Source organism: Branchiostoma floridae, chromosome 17, assembly GCF_000003815.2.
Source record: "Branchiostoma floridae strain S238N-H82 chromosome 17, Bfl_VNyyK, whole genome shotgun sequence".
In the NCBI taxonomy this organism is placed as follows: domain Eukaryota; kingdom Metazoa; phylum Chordata; class Leptocardii; order Amphioxiformes; family Branchiostomatidae; genus Branchiostoma; species Branchiostoma floridae.
In genome coordinates this window covers 1,218,471-1,239,187 of record NC_049995.1, presented here as the reverse complement: position 1 = coordinate 1,239,187, position 20,717 = coordinate 1,218,471, and the positions used below count along the sequence as shown (strand labels likewise).

The 20,717-nt window shown below is 38.6% G+C and overlaps 1 protein-coding gene and 1 long non-coding RNA gene across 2 annotated transcripts in view; one reads left to right on the top strand and one right to left on the bottom strand.

Moving 5' to 3' along the window:
• The window catches only part of LOC118404937, a 43,673-nt gene extending 37,441 nt beyond the window's left edge, over positions 1 to 6,232 (bottom strand). Inside the window, exon 1 of the mRNA XM_035804321.1 lies at positions 6,115 to 6,232. The gene's annotated coding sequence lies outside the window, so the exon portion shown is untranslated. The remainder of the gene's footprint in view (positions 1 to 6,114) is intronic.
• On the top strand, positions 831 to 19,636 carry LOC118404965. Its single transcript, XR_004829831.1, has 3 exons — positions 831 to 1,062; positions 6,140 to 6,250; positions 16,878 to 19,636. It is a non-coding gene; the product is annotated as an uncharacterized LOC118404965 (long non-coding RNA).
• Positions 19,637 to 20,717: the final 1,081 nt, after the last annotated feature.

Sequence of the window (20,717 nt, the reverse complement as noted above, 5' to 3'; positions counted from 1 at the left end):
CGTCCGTACCCAACAAGTCATGTGGCCCTTTTTGACGACGCCTCAGGGGAGTCGTCAAGTGGTATATATTGCGTTCAGTCTGCAAAAATTCTAGGAATTGCACAGGAATTTTTCCCCAGGAATGCAGTATGCTGGGAATGCATCCCCCCCCCCCCAAATCTGTTCCAGATGTATCTCTGGTATGCAATGTGGTGTCACAATGTAGGTCACACTGACTCCCTGGAGGAATTTGTCCTTTGAAACAGGAAAACAGGGAAACTCTTCACAATGGATCACGTTGTCTTGGTTGTTATGTTATGTTATGAAGGATTTTCTTTTCTAGAGCTTGTTCAAGCCATACGCCACAGGCAGACAGGAAATACTTCATACAGAGGTCATGATCTTGAATATAATGATGGCATCCAAACGGTTATCATACACACACTGTAGTGCTCAGCTGTAGGTTTAGGTTAGTGGTAGACCATTGTGCTGTACCAGGGATAGTACATTTCTGCTGGCTGTAGGTTTATGTTACAGGTGGGGACGTATATTGTGCCAGGGATAGTGCCAGGGAAGTTCCAGTCTATTTCTGATTTGAGCTGTATCGTTGTTCCCCTCAATCGTCGTCATAGCAATAATATTTTTATTGTCAGTCTTGTTGGTCTTGGTAGTGATCAGTATTTTCCGCTATTTTTTTTTCTTCGTTTCGCTGCAGTACCTTAGAAAATGGCTAGGCGGGGCATCTGATCTTCGTTCTCCCGACTCTAGACAATAATATGACAAAAGACAAAAGTGGTCGGACGACTAAGAGTCGTTTCCAGCTTCTACCCACATTAATTGGTTGTCAAAAGGTCACACCGAATGGTTGCTCACAACAGGGACTGGATTTACTTCAAGTAGCTAAAGAAAACCCTATACATGAAAATGGTTGTTTTGGCTAACTTACAAGAACTCCAACGAGCTAACAAACTCAAGAACATGGATTTTCAACGAGGTACGATTCCACTATGGCTAAAGTGCAGCACCGGACTAATAATCAACGCAACGGGCAGAGCGGGTCTTACGCTTGGTGCCACATTGGAGGTGATTATTCGTTGGTAACTTCTGATTTAGCACTCCGTCCATTAATATTACAGCTATAACTATGGTATTTGTTGTTAGTGCATCGGGACCCATCAAGAAAATGTTGTAAAAACCGCCAGGCAGTATTTATTCGACGATTCTTAGTGGTCATTTTTTTTACGTGTGTCCTTCAAATACTGTAAATGCAGAAACTTTCGCGGTGGTTTAATGTTCGCGATTTCCTGGGAGTAAGATACTACAGTGCATGGTGCTACCGCGAAGTTAAAACCACCGCGAAAAATCATTTTTCAAAATTAAATCCCCGCGAACTTAGATGCATTTGCAGTATTCGGCTGCAGTAGTAGCACGAAAACTTGTCATTACGTCAATTCCCTTACATCCTTAAGTGTCTGATAAAACGTAGCTGCAGTCTTACACACACGTAGATGTCACTGTCACTTGTGTTTTCTAAATTCTATAAATACATAGTCATAGAAAAACGCCAGCCCAATGAGCTCCAATGGATATGTTACCAATTAGGTGTGAACGCAAAAACAGAGGGGAAGGGGGGGGGGGCGTTATCAACAAAACTGGTCGGACGCCCAGGAGCCGGTCATTACTACGTTTACTTGAATCTTACAGCGCAATGGCACAGATAAAAATAGAACTCTTTGAATGATTCTATGTGTGATACGTAAACAAAAATAAAGGGGAACATCAAACCCACAAACTGTCGAATGGTAAGTCTACTGGGCATAGAAAACACTTTGGAATGAATCCATGCAAAAAAAGACAAAAGGGTATCATATCTGCATAAATAGGATTGTACCAGAAAGTAGAATAAAATTGAAATAACTGAAAATTGTAAAATTTGTGATTTCTAAGTGGTAGAGACACTCTTACAAACTCCGTACGCTCTTGGGTTAGACTGTACGTAGTTTGGTTGGGGAGCCCTCTGTCGTCTGCTTTCTAAACTGGAGGGGCCGATTTTGTTTCAAATTCTCGGCAAAATTAACTGCGATACGTGTTGGCAGATCCCTTCAACGTTTGATATGTGTATAGTACAGGGAATCATATACGTGATTTGATATTTATCATGCTAATTTGCATAATGAATGAGGGAAGTTCACAAATTTGAAGTAAGAATAAATATATCGGTTAACTGAAAAATTAGGAATGTCGATAGAAATCTAAAAAAAAAGTGCTGATAGAGACCTTATTTTTATATTCAAAAGAAAATACTACTATCTCTTGTGTGTGCTGTAGTTTATGTACAAACAACTAACAACTTCCAGCAGGATTTCTAACGAACTTTATCGATTAAATCAATGTCTATGTTATTTGTTGTTTGTGCACCTGGGCACATCAAGAAAACGCTAGGCAGATTTTATTATTCGACGATCTAGGGTATTCATTGTTAGTATATATACAAGTGACCTTGAAATATCGACTGTAGCAAGCACTGAGCCGTGTGATTTCATGTAGACAATGCCGGCCATAGGGTCCTTATATATGCTCATTTTTCCAAACAGTTGCTATTCATCTAAGCACACCCAATTGTCATTGTCAAATTTGTTTTCAAACTTCCATCAACCTGGCAAAACATTTAAGGTAAGCACATCTCCCGACGAACTCAAACTTACTCTAACGATTGAGTGTTAATACAAGAGCTCGAGCACCAATTACTTGCAATTGCTGCTAGACTTGAACAAAACTTGTCGGACAACAAGGAGCCTTTACCCGCCACTGAGGGCCGTCTGACGGGGCTTAAGCTAAGGGCACAGCCCGCTGTACGTGCAAATACGTGCTGTCTACGCGCTGTCTACGTGCCAAAACGTGGGCAATACGGTATCTTTTGGGATCCGTAAGTGGTAAGTATCTCCTCCATACAAACTCGTAGGGAATCCGACGGATTTCGGAGCACGCAGAAACGCCGTAGAACTTAACGTGCTGCCAAAACTTTGTGTGCCATCGGGCTGGCCGTACGTGCCAGTACGGGCGACGTGCCTGCCCTGTACAGACTGAACGTTTTCAGAAACGCGTGGAGGACGTGGCCTCAAAAAAAAAAGTAAAAAAACGTACAGACAAATTGCACGTAGGGCAGGTTGTGCCCTTAGCTTTACCGAGCAAAAACAGCAGTTTGATAAATGAATAAGGTCAATACCATTCACTGACTTAGAAATAACACCTAGGCCACAAACATACAGTCGTCTTTGGCACTTGAACAGTGTAAATGGTTGCATTCAAATGACTATTTACATCTTCAAACGTAAGAACAAATGCACAATGTCGAAGCTAGTTGTTAACGCATATATGTGCGAGACGGCCATAACCAAAGCCATGTACTCATTTTTACCAGTAAAGTGAGAAAGTCGTGTTAAGTGCCCTTCCCAATGCCACAAGATCGGACGTACATCAACAGATTCGAACCCAGAACCTTTGGGTTATGAGTCGAGCACCCTGCCGATTTCTCCACAAGGCCCAAGAAAGTAATTTGGTTCCCTGTCTATATCATATTCCCGGTGAGGCATGAAAACCTCCCCGGTTCAAAATCGCGTTGCAACACGAATAATTATCTAATTAGCCGACAACACCTCTCGTACACGAAAGAAAATATCTTCTTGTCTCAATGTAATTGTGATTATTAAACCCTGCTTATCTCCTGCTGTGATTTTTAAGAAACCCAGAGTCGCTACTGCTTGAAATGTTTGAGCTCACTAGGCGATCTTCAATGGTAGGTTTACCTTATGTCCCATTTCCAAACCGGGGACCGCCCGGCAGCTTTCGGGAGCGAAACAAATAATATAAAAGACATCAAAACACACAAAATGTCAACATAAGATTTGTGGGCATGATTGGTTATATATATCTAGGTATACATTTTACATTTTTTGCTTCTTAAAACATCCCCGGTTTGGAAATATGACCTAAGCCTTACAAATAGCCGAAGGTCCCCGATCATAGCCAAACAAGGTCGGCAGTAAATCGGGAGCTGTCGGGCCTCTCTTAGACCATGTCTTTTCTAACCAGTAAATAACTTATCTCCGAAAGAGCTTCGAATGCTTTCTTAATGTACTCAACCTCAGGCCATAAACTCTCGAGTCTCTCTCAACTTATTCCCAACCGATAGCCTATTTTCTCACAAATTGAAACAGACACAACAAGAGATTACCAAAAAAGGTTTTAAAAAAAGCTGGCCCGTGCGTATTTGGGGAAAAGGCATGGATGTTAAACAAAATTGCATAAAAAGAGGGTGTTTAAACATCGAAGTCTTCAGTTGGTCTATTTTCTATCAAAGTACAGTACATGAGATTTGTTGAACAAAAAAAAAGCTTCGTTGTAAGTGGTTTCGAACTCACACCTGCAAAAGATTCAAACGCAGCAAAAGACCACTCGGCCACCTTGACACGGTTGCCTCGCTTTAACAAGGGGTACGTTGGATGATCCATCCAAACCAAACGAACCGTTGAACCAACCGTTTCTGTCAATTCAAAAAGATTCATACTACTTATGATTAGTAATTTCCACGCCCAAGTGTCAGGGAATTTAGAACTGTCTTCAAACTGCCCACGGTTCGCTGTACGAAAAAAGATATTTACAACATAGATTTATATTATGCTGTTCTTTCTGCCGAGGACAATTACTGACATGTTTAGCTGATACCAGACGAGGACTCACCAGACCTCTATCTGAGTGAAGTGAGGAAAGCCATGTATTTAATCCTAGGATAGGTAAAATGACTTAAAAACTCAATTCTAAGACTAAATTCCTGACAAGAGAACTCCATTCAAGACTTACATAGAACTTACCTAAGCAGAGCCTAAATACTTACAAAAAGTCCAACCGTGAGCGTTTTCTTCTTGAATTTGAATTTCAACATTGGCTGGAAAGATTGCGGGCAATCTGCAACCCCCCTATATATATATATTCCGTATCACCCGAGGTGCCACCCCGACCGCGGGAAGGATCGCCCGAAGGCCGGAGGGTGTTCCGACCCGCGGGAGGGCTGGGACCGAGGATGATGCGGAATACATCTTGTTGAATTTCATTTATGTCATATTCACCTAAGAAATCACATGTTTCAATGCGAAATGCACCAGAAGTTGAGAAAATGTTGTGTCCTCGAACAAAAGATTGTAACAACACGAATTTTCAACCGTGCCGTATTCGGCTCGTTTGAAATAGTTTGATTTACTCGAAAGAAGCCATTTTGCAGTGTTTTTGCGATACAACTTAGAACCCATGTGATACGGAAAGTTATCACGCGGTCCGGAACACCCGTATCGAATGCTTTCGCGTCACAGGTATGGCATAAATGTACGTACTGCAACCTCCGAAAATGAGATATTCTCTACTCAACGTAACATTACAAAATTAAAACAGAGAATAAACTCTAAACTATCAACATAAAAAAAAATGTTTGTGGGGTTTAGAAGTCGACTATACGACACTTCTATTAACGTTTTGTATGTTCGTAAACATGTAGCTAAACTAAATTTTAGTTTGGCAAACATTTATGATAAATTTCATTTCTAATATCAAGCGAACCAAATAACCGGCTATGATCGATGGAAAAAATCACTTTATCAAGCGAGGGTATACAAACTTGACCACAAAATGGCATGAGATACATGTAATGTAATCACGAAATTTTGTGTATTCCCAATGACAAAGTCTACTTAAAACATTTCTCATGGTTCTACCAGTTATATGAAAAAAAATAAATCTTTTTGCATAACTCATATGATTAGCTGGCCCTTAGAAATAAATGGGTATAACGCCCCGACATAAGTTTAGGTTAAGGTTTGATTTATCTATTGTGTAATCTTATCATCGTATGTGACACTGTCCATATGAACCAGTCGCCTAGTTGAACATATGAACAAATAAACAAAATTCGCTAATAAAACACATCGGGATACAGAAAAGTAAGGAGAGATTACTTAAAAAGGGTGTTATAAGTCCATAAATGAACGGGGCAGCGCAGAATATTTTGATAAAACTACAATTAGGAAAACAAGCAGAAAGTCAGTTAAAAAGAGAAGACTTTTTGTTGCAACATTTAGTGCTTACCTGTTGTATCCAACTTGTCTTCCAGCACTGCTCGTGTCACAGCGTTGAATGTCGCAGCCGCAGTGAAACAGTTGCCGTGTGTGCGGCAAACATATAACCAGGGTGGGGTAAGAAGCGATGTACATCAGTCTTAGAGGTAAATATGACATGACCAATCACGGATGCAGGCATAGATAGCTTTGCATATGATTGATCAATTTCAAAATAAGGTTTGATTTTGTTATTCAGAAACAACCAATAGCAGCCCTCTAGTTGACGTACATTCTAGGTCGACTAATTGTGATGTATGAATGAATCAAGACAGGCTATCTCATGAAAGAAGAAGTGAAAGGGCTTATTATATTTCAGCCATACCATAGGTATGGTGAAACATATTGCATTCGTAATGTTTTCTTCTCCTGTCAAATCTTCAAATTGATTCATCTCCGTCGTTCCTGGACCGAATGACCTGAACTTTCGCTCAAGGGTAGAGTTGGCAAATACACACAGGAATTTTTTTTTCATATCTGCCTTTAAAAAGATTTTATTGAGTTATTTTATCAGTTTTTATGTGTAATTTGGCCCCTTGTATGCCGGCAATACTCGTGTCTTCTCTAGGAGTTGTTTGTTGACCTAGTGACTCCCCATACGCCTCATTTACCGACTTAATAAAGATAATCACCGGAGGCTTCTAGAAGTCTATAATAGGTGGTACGTAGGTGTTAAAGTAGCGTGGGAACCACATTATGGATTCGTTACATAACCACATCGTTACATAACAGTGATGTCATCTTATTTGACAGCCATTTGTCACAGATACTTTTTTGCCCAAATCATATAAACTGAAATGATTGCATTGTTAATGAGCCATTGTTGACTTTTCAATAAAGAAACTAAAGAAAAGAAACATTATGGAAGACTCTTTATTGAGTTTCATCAGCAGGGCAATTCTTGACCTCTGATGCAAAATAAGGCCCGCCCATTTGGACCTTTGCTAACTTCGTGTGGCTGACAAGGACAGACTCAATCCTACGTGCGCTTGTAAAGGAGAGACTCAATTAAAGATTATACAGTTAACAAATCAAACCAAAACGTTGTGCCACCAGTCACTTTCACACAATTAAAGTTCAATATTTCTGTCATGTAGCTACACTAACAAAGACAACAATTACGTAAGGCAAAGGAAAGACGAAGAATGCTAAAACAAAATGAGAAGGTATGGCCACAGCGAGTAAGTATTCTAGATGAAATCGACGCGCTCGAAAATTATCACCTGGTTTAAAAAAAAAAACTTTTTCCCTTTATTTGTTTGGAGATGAAAAACACTTCGAGGAAGCACCAACATTGGAAACATGTATATTATGTGGTAGTCTTTATGCTTTTTGTGTCTATGATGACAATCTAGCTACGCTGTTTTTTCCAGTCTTGTTTTTTTCTGCCCTCTCTCACTAAATCTATAGTCTACACGGGATGCCACTCGATAGACTTCACCTGCTTGGACATTTTACTTTAATTTTCACATAACAGTCTCCACGTAACAAGACCTGAGGGTCATTTCAAGGTGTCCCCCCGAAGACCACTCCAAGGTGACAGGTTACATTGTAACTGTAACAGCATCTCTTCACCCTTGGTCAGAAACTAATGATTGAGACCAGCTCAATTGCTTACTTATACCCCTATGCCTCTAAGACGGCGCTCTTGCCGCGATCTACCTGCGACCTAAAATTTGACAGATCGCTCACGAATTCTGTTGAAAATAAACGAATCTTTATAGACTTTTTGTGTTTTTTTGTCTTCTCAGTCACACTTTTGCGTTTAAAGTATGATATACCCAGTGTGAAAGCAAAGGTTACACACATCCTATTTAGGTCGCAGTGAGAGCGCAACGCGGTCACCGTCTAGTGGAAAGGGGACTAAGAGTGAGGACTAACTGACCCATAGGCGAAGCCAGGAGTTGTCTGTTGACCTAGTGACTCCCCATACGCCTCATTTACCAACTTAATAAAGATAATCACCGGAGGCTTCTAGAAGTCTATAATAGGTGGTATTTACGTGTTAAAGTAGCGTGGGAACCACATTATGGATTCGTTACATAACCACATCGTTACATAACAGTGATGTCATCTTATTTGACAGCCATTTGTCACAGATACATTTTTGCCCAAATCATATAAACTGAAATGATTGCATAGTTAATGAGCCATTGTTTACTTTTCAATAAAGAAAATAAACGTTATGGAAGACTCTTTATTGAGTTTCATCAGCAGGGCAATTCTTGACCTCTGATGCAAAATAAGGCCCTCCCATTTGGACCTTTGCTAACTTCGTGTGGTTGACAACGACAGACTCAATCCTACGTGCGCTTGTAAAGGAGAGACTCAATTAAAGATTATACAGTTGACAAATCAAATCAAAACGTTGTGCCACCAGCCACTTCCACACAATTAAAGTTCAATATTTCTGTCATGTAGCTACACTTACAAAGACAACAATTACGTAACGCAAAAGGAAGACGAAGAATGCTAAAACAAAATGAGAAGGTATGGCCACAGCGAGTGAGTATTCTAGATGAAATCGACGCGCTCGAAAATTTTCGCCTGATTTAAAAAATCCTTTGGGAGATGAAAAACACTTCGAGGAAGCACCAACAATGGAAATATGTATATTATGTGGTAGTCTTTATGCTTTTTGTGTCTATTATGACAATCCAGCTATGCTGTTTTGCCAGTCTTGTTTTTTTCTGCCCTCTCTCACTAAATCTATAGTCTATATGGGATGTCACTCGATAGACTTCACCTGCTTGGACCTTTTTTATTTTATTTTACGTAACAGTCTCCACGTAACGAGACCTAAAGGTCATTTCAAGGTGTCCCCCAAAGACCACTCCAAGGTTACGGGTTACATTGTAACTGTAACAGCATCTCTTCACCCTTGGCCAGAAACTAATGATTGAGACCAGCTCAATTGCTTACTTATACCCCTATGCCACTAGGACGGCGCTCTCGCCGCGCTCAATCTGCGACCTAAAATTTGACAGATCGCTCACGAATTCTGTAGAAAATAAACGAATCTTTTTACACTTTTTGTGCTTTGTTGTCTTTACAGTCACACTTTTGCGTTTAGTATGATATACCCAGTGTTTTTTCTAGAGAATGGCAAGGCCCTTGTTTTCAAGCCTTCGGATCTAATCGTAGCAGGGGGGTAGCAATATTGATTAAGCCTTCAGCCAATTTTATGTTAGTAGACTGTAAGTACCTAGACAATAATGGAAGAACCCTTCTACTGAAATGCACCATTGATGATACAGAGTTTTGCTTAGTAAACATTTATGCCCAAAATAGAGTTAAAGAAAGAAATACCTTTATTATGAAACTGTCAGATTGGTTAAATAGCTTAGACCCCACTAACCTAATTTGTGGTGGAGATATAGATTGTGTATTGAATCCTGAACTTATAAAAAGGGGGGGGGGGGTAGACTAGATACAGCAGGAAGTTCTGCTAAAGTTGTGAAAAAGCTATGTTCTAGATTAGAATTATGTGATGCCTATAGGTTAGTTAACCCCACCACCCAACAATTTAACTGGCCTGTAGCCTGTAGACTAGACTTTTGGCTAATTCACAAGACCCCTGTAGGAAAAATTGGCAAATGTGATATAAGACCTGCAATACTTACTGACCACCAAGCTATATTTGTAAAACTCAAATTCCATAACTGTGCCAGAGGCCCTGGAACTTTTAAATTGAATGTAGATTTTTTAAGAGACAAAGAATACTTTGAGAAAATCTGTAACTTGATTCAACAAGAGAGTAATAAGATCACTACATCAAATAGAGATAAACTAGATTTATGTATGATTAAAGTAACTGAGTTTTCAAAACAATATGGAGCCAAGAAAGCCAGAGAAAGCAGAGAACAGATAGAGAGGTTAGAGAGAAAAAAACTATCTTCCCTTTAAAGTGAAATAGATAAGAATCCAACTAATGACCATATACATGTGTAATTAGCTACAAGCAAGCAAAATCTAGATTAGAGGACCTTTATATGAAGAAATCACATGGAGCATATGTAAGAGCTAGAGCCAAATGGAGAGAAGAGGGGGAAAAACCTACTAAGTACTTCTTAAACTTGGAAAAGAAAAGAGGAAGTGACAAGGATATCAACTTGTTATCCATTGATGGGAGAGAGATTAGTAGAGACTCAGATATTCTTAATGAATGTATAGAATACTATGAACAACTATACCAGGAAGACAATATAAGTGATATAGACATGGATCAGTTCTTAGAAAGTGTACAGTTAGAAAATATCTTGAGCCAAACTTACAGAGAATTCTTAGATAAACCAATTACTAAAGATGAATGTAAGGATGCCCTTTTCTCCATGAAAGAAAACAAAAGCCATGGCCTTAATGGTATTCCCTCAGAATTGTTCAAGATGTTTTGGCCCTATATAGGAGACCTAGTTTATAATTCTTTCCAGGAAACATTGGTAGAAGGTAAAATGTCGGTTTCACAAAGACGTGCAATGCTAAGATTGATACACAAAAAAATGAACGCCACCACCTAGACTACTGAAGACCAATTAGCCTTCTCAACACTGAATATGAAATATTTGCCTTTGTTCTTGCCAACAGACTTAAGAGAGTTTTACACAAGTTGATTAATAATGACCAAACAGCTTATATCAAGAGTAGATTCATTGGACAAAATGTAAGACTGATTAATGATGTTATTGAATATGCTAAAACCCAAAATATCCCTGGAGCAGTAATCTTCCTGGATTTTACTAAAGATTTTAACACTTTGAATAGAAAATTTATGTGGAAGGTTCTAGAAAATTTAAACTTTGGCTCCTCGTTCATCAGTGCAATAAAATGCATGTATAAAGACATTAGCAGCACCATCAGTAATAGAGGATGGTTATCTGACTTCTTTCCCTTAAAGAAAGGCATACGCCAAGGCTGTCCCATATCTGCTCTTTTATTCATCCTCACAGTAGAGATTATGGCTGTAAAGATCAGACAGGCACAAGACGTGGAGGGAATTAAAGTTAAAACCCATTCTAATGAAACTGTTGACATTAAAATCTCACAGGTAGCTGATGATACTACCTTGTTTGTATCTGACCTTACATCAATGGAAAATGCCTTCAGACTTATTCAAGATTTTTGTAGTGTGTCAAGCCTAAAGTTAAATGTTAAAAAATGTGAAGGTTTATGGATTGGATCCTATGTTGGCAGACAAGACACCCCCTTGGGTATATCTTGGCCAAAGACAATTATAAAATCCTTAGGTATATAACGTTACCTCTTACATGGAAGAGTGTAATAAGAAACCATAGAGGCCCAATTCCTTATCAAAGATAAGAGCTTAACACCATTTCCCAGTGTATATTTGACGGTAAAACAACAAAACAAATCAAAAGCAAGAACACCTGCAAATTGTTTTACAATACAATAGTGCAGGCACAGGCCAAGGAACCAACATGCTGTAAAAATGGCAATCCATATTTCCTACTGAAACCCTGGCTTGGGAAAATATCTGGAAATGGTTAAGCACACAGACCTGTAAAGCCACTAAGTTAAACTACAAACTATTACACCGGATATTACCATGTGCGCACAATCTGCACAAATGGGGTATCAAAGATGAAACTGGACATATATATGATGCAACATGTACACTTTGTAGCAATGGAAGCATAGAAGATTATGAACATATGTTCTTTAAATGTGAAAGACTGTGTAATTTCTGGGAATTAGTTAACACATATGTACCCTTGCCCAACAGAAAAATTACTTTTCATGTTTTATTTGGAAAAATTGATCATTTAATAACTGCTAAAGACCAGAAAAATAGAACCTTTACTGTTACTGTGGCTAAATGGACAATCTTTAAAACTTGGATCTGGCATAGAAAAGACCCACACCTGTGCATAACTAACCTCTTCAATGTCTTTGAAAAGGACTTCGAAGAACGGATATACAATAGTAGATTGACAGCCAATGTAGATTGATTGCACAAATTTACTATTGATATTTTGGCATGAACCCCACCTATTGTTAGACTACTCCATGTTTGATCATAGTGTAATAACAGACTGTACATATTCCTTAAGGTTTCCCAGTATTTTGACAAATGTACTACATGTATTTGTCTTTCCTGACTGTTTCACTGCCCATGTACTGCATGTTAAGTTACACATGTAATTCGTCCAGACACACCAGTATATGTTATCCCTCCATGTGCAATAGTACTTGACTGTACAAACACTAGTCTTAGTGGTTGACAAATGTACCATTGTTGTTGTTGTTTTAAATAAAAAAAATAACTAAATAAAACTGATATACCCAGTGTGAAAGTGAACGTTACACACATCCTATCTAGGTCGCAGTGAGAGCGCAGCGTGCTCACCGTCTAGTGGAAAGGGGAATAAGAGTGAGGACTAACTGACCCAATAGGCGAAGCCGGGTTACAAAGACTGCTCGGGAAGATTCCCTACCCATCTTAAGCAGGAATGGTTTGATCCACTCACACCGGGAAGGTTCCCTTATCTTTAAGATGTGTGGTGGGTTTTTTTTACGTGCTCGAGATGTGGCTCTCCCCGAACACAGGACCTCCATTTAACGTCATAAGTATATATGAGTAAACATAAGTAAATTGACCACAAAGAATTTCGGGATATGCATACAAGATACCTTTACATGTAGTTTGAACCCCATTCATACCAGATTCTGAATGAGAATAGAATGAGTGTGAGTAGTTCATTCTAGAAATTCTTTAATAAATCATAAACAAATGATAAATAAATTATATGATTTATCAACTTTTTAAAACAACATCAAATGAAATTACTTACGGAAGACTACCAAATTACAAATTACAAAAGTAATGTTATCTAAGGACTTATAAGGAATTGATAAATGACTGTTACTGTTGTACAATGGACGACTATTAGGTATGAAGAAATACAGAAGTTAGAGCCATATTTCTTGGGAATTTATAAATACAGACTGTCAAAGATATCAATTGAGTAGTATCAATGACCCAAATACTAATCATGAATGTGGGTAAAGGAATGTGTCTTTATGAAATATCTTCTATTCGTATTTTTAAATCAGTAACTTGATGTATGGTTTGTTGAACTATTGTTGACAGGCGTGTATAATCATTTTTCTTGCATCAAGAAAATGATATTATTGTTAAAGCTTTTGTTCTAGGCTTGAATCGTAAGTATTCACCTACATGTGATAATCGCATGCATATAATATTATGTTGAGATGGCGATGATTGTTTAGTTTTTTTTTAGCTTGACATATCCAAACTGTTTTATGGGTTACTTATCAGATCACGAATGTTTTGTGTAAATGGCCTCTGTTACGTTTGGAAAATTTCATTCTAAGCATTTTTTTCGAAAGGTTTGGTGGGTTCTCTAGCGTTGGGTGTGGCTCTCCTCAAATACGGGATCTCCATTTAACGTCCTTTCCGAGATACGGCCATAGCCAAAGCTAGGTACTCATTTTGACCTGATTGAAGTGAGGAGAACCGTCTAAGGTGCCCTTCTTAAGGGAAAAAGATCGGTGACTCGGTAGGATTCGAACTCGAGACCGCTTGGTCCCCGGCCAAACACGCTGTCACTGTGCCACGTGATCCCACAAGCCCTAAATATGTTTGTGTTGTTGAGGAACAGAACAGTTTACAGTGTCTTTTAAAGTGTATTTCCTGACAGTGTATTTTGTCAATCCCTGCTATCGTTGCCAATGTTGCATTGCAGTATGTCGCCTTTGTCTTTATTAATTGTATCGTTTTGATCATATTTTATGTAGATTATACGTTTCAATTGTATTTCTATTATGTACTCACCATATGTGTGAGAGAGTTTGAGATTAGCTCATTCACCCCGTCTATCTTGTAGGGGTTGCTCGTCGACCTTTATTTTCGTCAGTCTTCTTATGAACAGAGATATGTTAACATGCTAACAAGTCTAGTAGATATAATTGTCTAATGTGAACCCCGAAAGGCCAATCGTTAATGGTGGGAAAGTGACCTGCTTTGTTACGTAAGGATTTGGTAACCGTGAGAAAAGTGACAGCCTTATGTAATGTCCTTCAAAACGGGTCCACTATAGGTTATCGATAATTAGGTAGAAATGCCATAAGCTGTACTTATGGATTTCCTTCAACATAACAATTTGTAACTAACGTCCTTAGTCAGCAACTAATAATTGTGAATTGCGAACTAGGAATTTTATGTTTTAGTAAAGTGCACCTTGTTGAATGACAAAAATTAATGTTGGTGCACCCCCGCTGCCTAAAAGCGCCAGATACGACCATGTCGCAGACACACCCCCCCCCCATTAAAAAAAAAGACATTAGAATACAATTATACATTCATTTTCTTTGTAACGGCAAGTTCTAGTTTACTATATAAGATATTAAGTCAAGAAAGGCTTCTGGTGTATTTTTCAGCATGTAGATAGGCAATGATTATTGTAGATTATACTTAGGACAACGTTAACAATTCATAATGAAAGAATGATTTTTCACGGGAAAAATAGCTCTTTTGCATAAAACTGACCATGACCTAAGGACGCTTGACAAAATTAAGGAGAAACGGGTGTGATTTATGGAAACGAAGGCCTCTTTTTTAGGAGTAGTCAGAAAATTATCATAATAATAAATATTCCATGCTGGTTAATGACAGAAATTCTTCATTGCATTAGAAATTTTCAAATTTACTTTAAAGTGAAGGTACACATCGTAGACACTAATCATGCATACTAGATATATATTTTCATGATTTATATAACTTATTTATGTATATATATATTTAGAGAATGATTATTTAGAGAATATTAAGAGAATGATAAGTGAGGGTACACATCGTAGACACTAATCATGCATATTAGATATTTATAAAATATATATGTATATATGGTATTTTCGAGATGGCCTTTGGTATTCGTTCAGGTAAAACCTCCACCGAGCGCTACTTTAACCTGGAATCCAATCTCCTTGTAGCACGGCCTACCGTAGTTAGTGTAAGCTCTCTACGGGGCCTAGTGCAGCTCTCAGCCGCCGGGGTAATCTTTCACACCGGGAAGGATTTTCACGCGGTTAGAATTTGCCCAAAGATAATTGCCGGATAATTATTCTATTAAGCAAAAGTCCGACCGCGTGAAAATCCTACCGGGTGTGAACGATTACCCTGGCGGGAGAGAACTGCATTAGGCCCGTAGACAGCCTACACTAACTATGGTAGACCAAGCCACAAGGATACTCCAGGTTAGCACTACGTTTGATCGGTTGTCAGACTGCATAGAGCCACCGAAGTCCTGTTGACCCTGTGTACTCGTTTGTTTACAGAGCTTACTGCGGGGCAACGGGCCTTCGGCGGCTCTATGCAGTCAGTCCGCCGATTAAATGAAGCGCTCCGTGGGGGTTTAGCCAGAGGCCCATGGCCCTGTTTCGGGCTAAACTCTCCATAACGCTAATTTGAGATCGGCGGGCAGACTGCCTTGGGCCACCGGAGACACCGGCTGGCTGTCGTGTTATTCTGGCACCTAGGTAAATAACTTCTTAGCCTGGTAATACGAGGGGCGTACAATTAGTAATGGTCCTGACCCATTTCCCATAGCAGGAGATTAATGAAACTTGGCACAGTTATTAGTCTTTCTCTTCATAGGAATCACCCAGAGTTATGCATTTCTCCCATCGTTTGATGCAGCTCTGGACACCGATTTTGTAGGACACCCCAGGTTGGTCCTCCAACTGATGCCTCATCAATGGCACAAGAGGGACGACCAGGTCTGGGAGCTGTTTCCACAGACTTCCAGCCACGTTTGAATTCAGGATGCCAGCGTTTTACAAGGTCATATGATGGGGCATCATCACCATAAGTTTCATTTATTTCATCAAAAGTCTTCTTTGGTGTGCGTCCTATCAAATACAAAAACCGGATCACTGCGCGACACTCAACTGGTTCCATTTCACACCTGGTCCATTTCGCACCTGACTAAGTTCAAACACCAGTAAATCAGAAACCACAATTAGTTCAGAGCTGTCTTTTGCAACATACCCCATAGAGATATGAATTATTACACATACAAAATTTCATTTAGATCAGACAACTGGAAGTGGGTCAGGACCATTACTTATTGCACGCCCCTCGTAGAAGGGTATTTCAAATAGGATGGATGAAATTCAGGAAAATTCATTTTAAGTGTAGTGAAGTAAACTTCTTGATAATTGACTGTGTTGGTGTCTTTAATTTTTTAACAATCCATCAGGGTTTTCTATTTAACGAATTTAACGTAGAATGCATACACATAATTATATACATCAACATTCTACAATAATACATGTTAAACCTGATCTTCATAACCCCTGAAGTGTGGCCGGAAATGTTGAGTCTTTGATCCAAATAGTGGGTTGTGTGTTGAGAACAAAATGTTAGATGTAGCGGCGAATAATAGTGAATGATGTATTTTACAGAAATACATGATGTTAGTAGACCACGTGTGGTCCTTCGTGCATTTAGCCTACGGGCATACAAATGCAATAAATATTATTATCATTATCATCATCATCATCATTATTATATTACTTATCAAATGTTCAAACAGACCCATGATGCTCGCTGAGCCGTCGCTCGGCGATCGGCGTCTAGTCGAAACGCGATTGAGGTTCCCTCTCGATGTAGGCACTCATTCTCCTAACCATCAGCGCTCCAAGCGACGAATGTAGATATTGCACTTACAGATGGTATATTCTATATTTCCACAGGTCCTTGGCAACACTAACGTGAAAGCGGAAGGCATCTACCTGAGCGGGTCGTACGACGTGGAGGGAGGTTCCCAGATCTACCTACAGATGACCTGCAAACGGGGTAGAATCAACGGGGTGGGGGAGGGGCACTTCAGTACGCTGTCTGCACTCTGGATCATGCCATAAACTGTCATGTTGTTGTTGTTGCTATATCAAACTAAACATCAACAGACCGGTTGCCCTAAAAACGTGTCCAACAGCACGGCAGAAACTTACACAACTCTAGCAGTACCAGCAGCCTTCTTGGACAAAGCGCTACATGCTCAAGCGCCACCCCGGCCATGGTGGAAACGCTTAGTGAACTGTAGCTGAACTTTACTCCTCAGTGACACTATTACTATTACTGACGATGACAATAACAATGACAATGATCTTTATTGCATATTCTTGCCCAACATGGGCTAAATGCATTGTGTTGTATAGCTTAAGTATGGGTATAAAGTGATTAAACTCTTTTGTCGACATGATGTAGCGGAACATTTCGTCCTTGCCTAAACATGCAAAGTTATGGTCTAGGTGTAGTGTATTGAGACCAAAAATGCTAACTCAATCTATGCAAATGTCATAAGAGCACACGACGAACCAGCAGATGTACATGTCCCAATTAAAATTTGATTATGTAAGGCATCTCCAAAGCTATCTCACTCACTCGCTCACTCACAGCCCATGACGAAGACATGTCTGCATTCCAAATACCATGACAATCTTTCAACCCAGATTATTCCAAAATGGATGATGCAACTACATAGGCGCGGAAAAATTCCTGTAGAATTCCGGACAAGTTTGCCAATCGGACGTATCATATACTATTAGGCTAGCCCATGAGATGTCTATAAACAAATACCCTCAAACCACCACACCCTCACCCATTTCACGGAGGCTGAGTTCTACGAACACTTGTATTCTCTTTTGTTTCATAAAACCTTAGACTGCTACTCTCCACATGCAAAATAACATGGCAAAATAACAATTACGTAAGCAACTGAATGGATTACAAACAATCAGAAATTTCACATACCATCTATCTAGTTTTTCTGAACTTTTCTTATTACATGGTTGTCTTATCACGTTTGAGATTCATGCATTTAGCTTGAATTTTTATTTGTGTAGGTAGAATAATTCTTGGCTAGATTTGAAGTGTTCATCAAGGAGTGGACAATCTGAAGCATCTGGGGCGTTACTTTATGCACTAGTATAAATAACTTTGTGGTCATGAGCTGTAGGTCCATTTGTTTATACTGGTAAGGTACGACCTGTTTTCAAGAGCGCTTGTACAAAAAATATACAATATGTAATTTCGTATGTATTTGTGTTTAGCAGTATAACTGAATAAGCTAGATTGCCATACAATTATGCATATGGTAAACAGTTGGCTTTTTTAAAGATATATTTCGAGTTATGTTTTCGTTAGACGTAGCTCTGCAATTTGATATCCTACTCAAACTTTTTTATTCTGTTGTAGTAGTAGAAAGATAGTATTCTTTGAATACTTTACCAAAAGTCTGAGCCCTCATATATTGATCAAATTATGTGAGTTTTTTCAGCTTTGAGTAACATCAAATGACGAATGTGTGTTGATCTTGCAGTCTGGAATAAATTTATCATGAACATGCAACTGACAAAATGCAATTTGCAAGGAACAAGACACATGTATTTTATGGGTTATTCGAATATCTCGCAGTAAATTTCCTTCTAATGTGTTAGAAAAATATTTTCGTCATTGAATTTACGTTGAGAGTTTCGACTTTTCTTTTCAGGTGATTCTACCGTCTCATCTTGCAAACGGCGAAATAGGGCACAGTATGATATCAGACAACAAACTCAGCCACCATATACCAGGTTTGACATAGACCATTTGGCTTAGGCAAATCAATGTAGGGTTCGAGATTTTGGCTTTGAAACAGAAATCTTTGTTTTCTTTAGATGAAGTGATCTAATAGATAAGGTTTTTGGCACAAATAAGATCAAAGTGCTACATTTGTCTTATTATACTCAACAATAAAAGATATACACACATATCATAGACATTTGCACTACCAAAAATTATTCTAATATTATTGAACATTAAACATCGAATTTCCAGCTCTTGATGCTGCCGTCAGGTAATTAATCAAACGATGATTATTCATTCGATTTGATGTTGATAATGGATTGTTTATCTTTAATATAAACGGAGTAATTTATATTTGGTCCAGATGTCTGTGTTCTTTGAATGATGCTAATATTGTTAAAAAGTCAACAGACAATTGTTGTATTCTTATACTAACACTTTAACTAAAAACATAGACATGTAAAACTGAAATGCATCCTGACCTGGTATTTTCAACATAGTATTGTAGTTGTAACTATACATAATACAAGCGTACGAGATCCATAAACATAACAAAGAAGTACATGTACAATGTTTTCTACACATTCCTATCTGAAGTGTTCAAAATCATAATCTGATTGTCTGGAAACCGATAAAGGTTTATAGAATTGTTCCTATCCTTAGTGGGACACTATATACTTAAACAGGCTTAGTTATTATCTGACAAAATACTTGTCCAGATTGCTTGTGACGTCATGACGTGAACACACATATATTTGATTTCACTTTCACTTTATTTTTTTTTACCAGGAGTGAACTTTAGGTCGAGCTTAGACCTACTTTTCAGACAGTCCTGGGCTTAGAATTTAAAAAAAAATAATAGCAATACTGTAATGACACATTTCGATAACAACATTAACTATGAAATTATATTATTGAGAAATTAAACTATTAGTCAACTCGCATTCAAATGTCCTTAACTTCTTTTGACCCTTGTTTAACGAGGGAGCTTGCTCTATGATTGTATGCCATAGTACTACAGACTGACACATAATTACTACCTTTGCCAGAATGGCTAAGGTTATGTTTTAGGCTTGTGAGTCTGTGTGTCTGTGTGTCTGTGTGTCTGTCTGTTAACAGCATAACTCAAGAAGTCTTGGATGGATCCCGATAATATTTGGTAGGTGGGTAGGGGTCGGGAAAACGAAGGTCAAGTTCGATAATGGGCCCCCTAGCGGCTTGCTAAGGTACTGCAGCAGAACCTCAATTTTTTATATCTCGTGTTCTGGACATGCTGTGATCATGATTTTTTAATGGTAGATAGCCCTCGAGGCAGAGAGCAAGTGCTGTGAGTTTGGGCCGCCTAGCGGCTTTTTTGGAACTGCAGGCGCCGGTTTCCTTTCAAACTTTGGATGAGAATAACTCTGCAACGTGCTGACGGATCGTCATGATTTTTGGTATGTAGATAGAATGAGTGATGACTTACATAATGTTATAATAATTATGCAAATCAGCAGCTAATTTGCATAATTAATGAGGAAAAATTATAAATCCACTACATTCCATGATAGGACTTTCAAACTTGTCACATATGTAGCTGGGAAGGAGAGAAATGTCGACAGATATCAATTATGCAAATGATGACCTCATTTGCATAATTAATGAGAAAATATGAACATGTTGACGGATCATCATGTTTTTTTGTATGTAGGTAGCGTAAGTGAAGACCTACATAATGAGATAACAATTATGCAAATCAACAGCTAATTTGCATACTTAATGAGGATATTTTATAAATTCACTACATTCCATGATAGGGCTTTAAAATTTGTCACATATGTAGCTGAGAAAGAGAGAAATGTCAATACATATTTATCATGCAAATGATGATCTCATTTGCATAATTAATGAGAAAATATTAACGTGTTGACGGATCGTCATGATTTTCGGCATGTAGATAGCCTAAATGAAGACTTATATAATGTGAT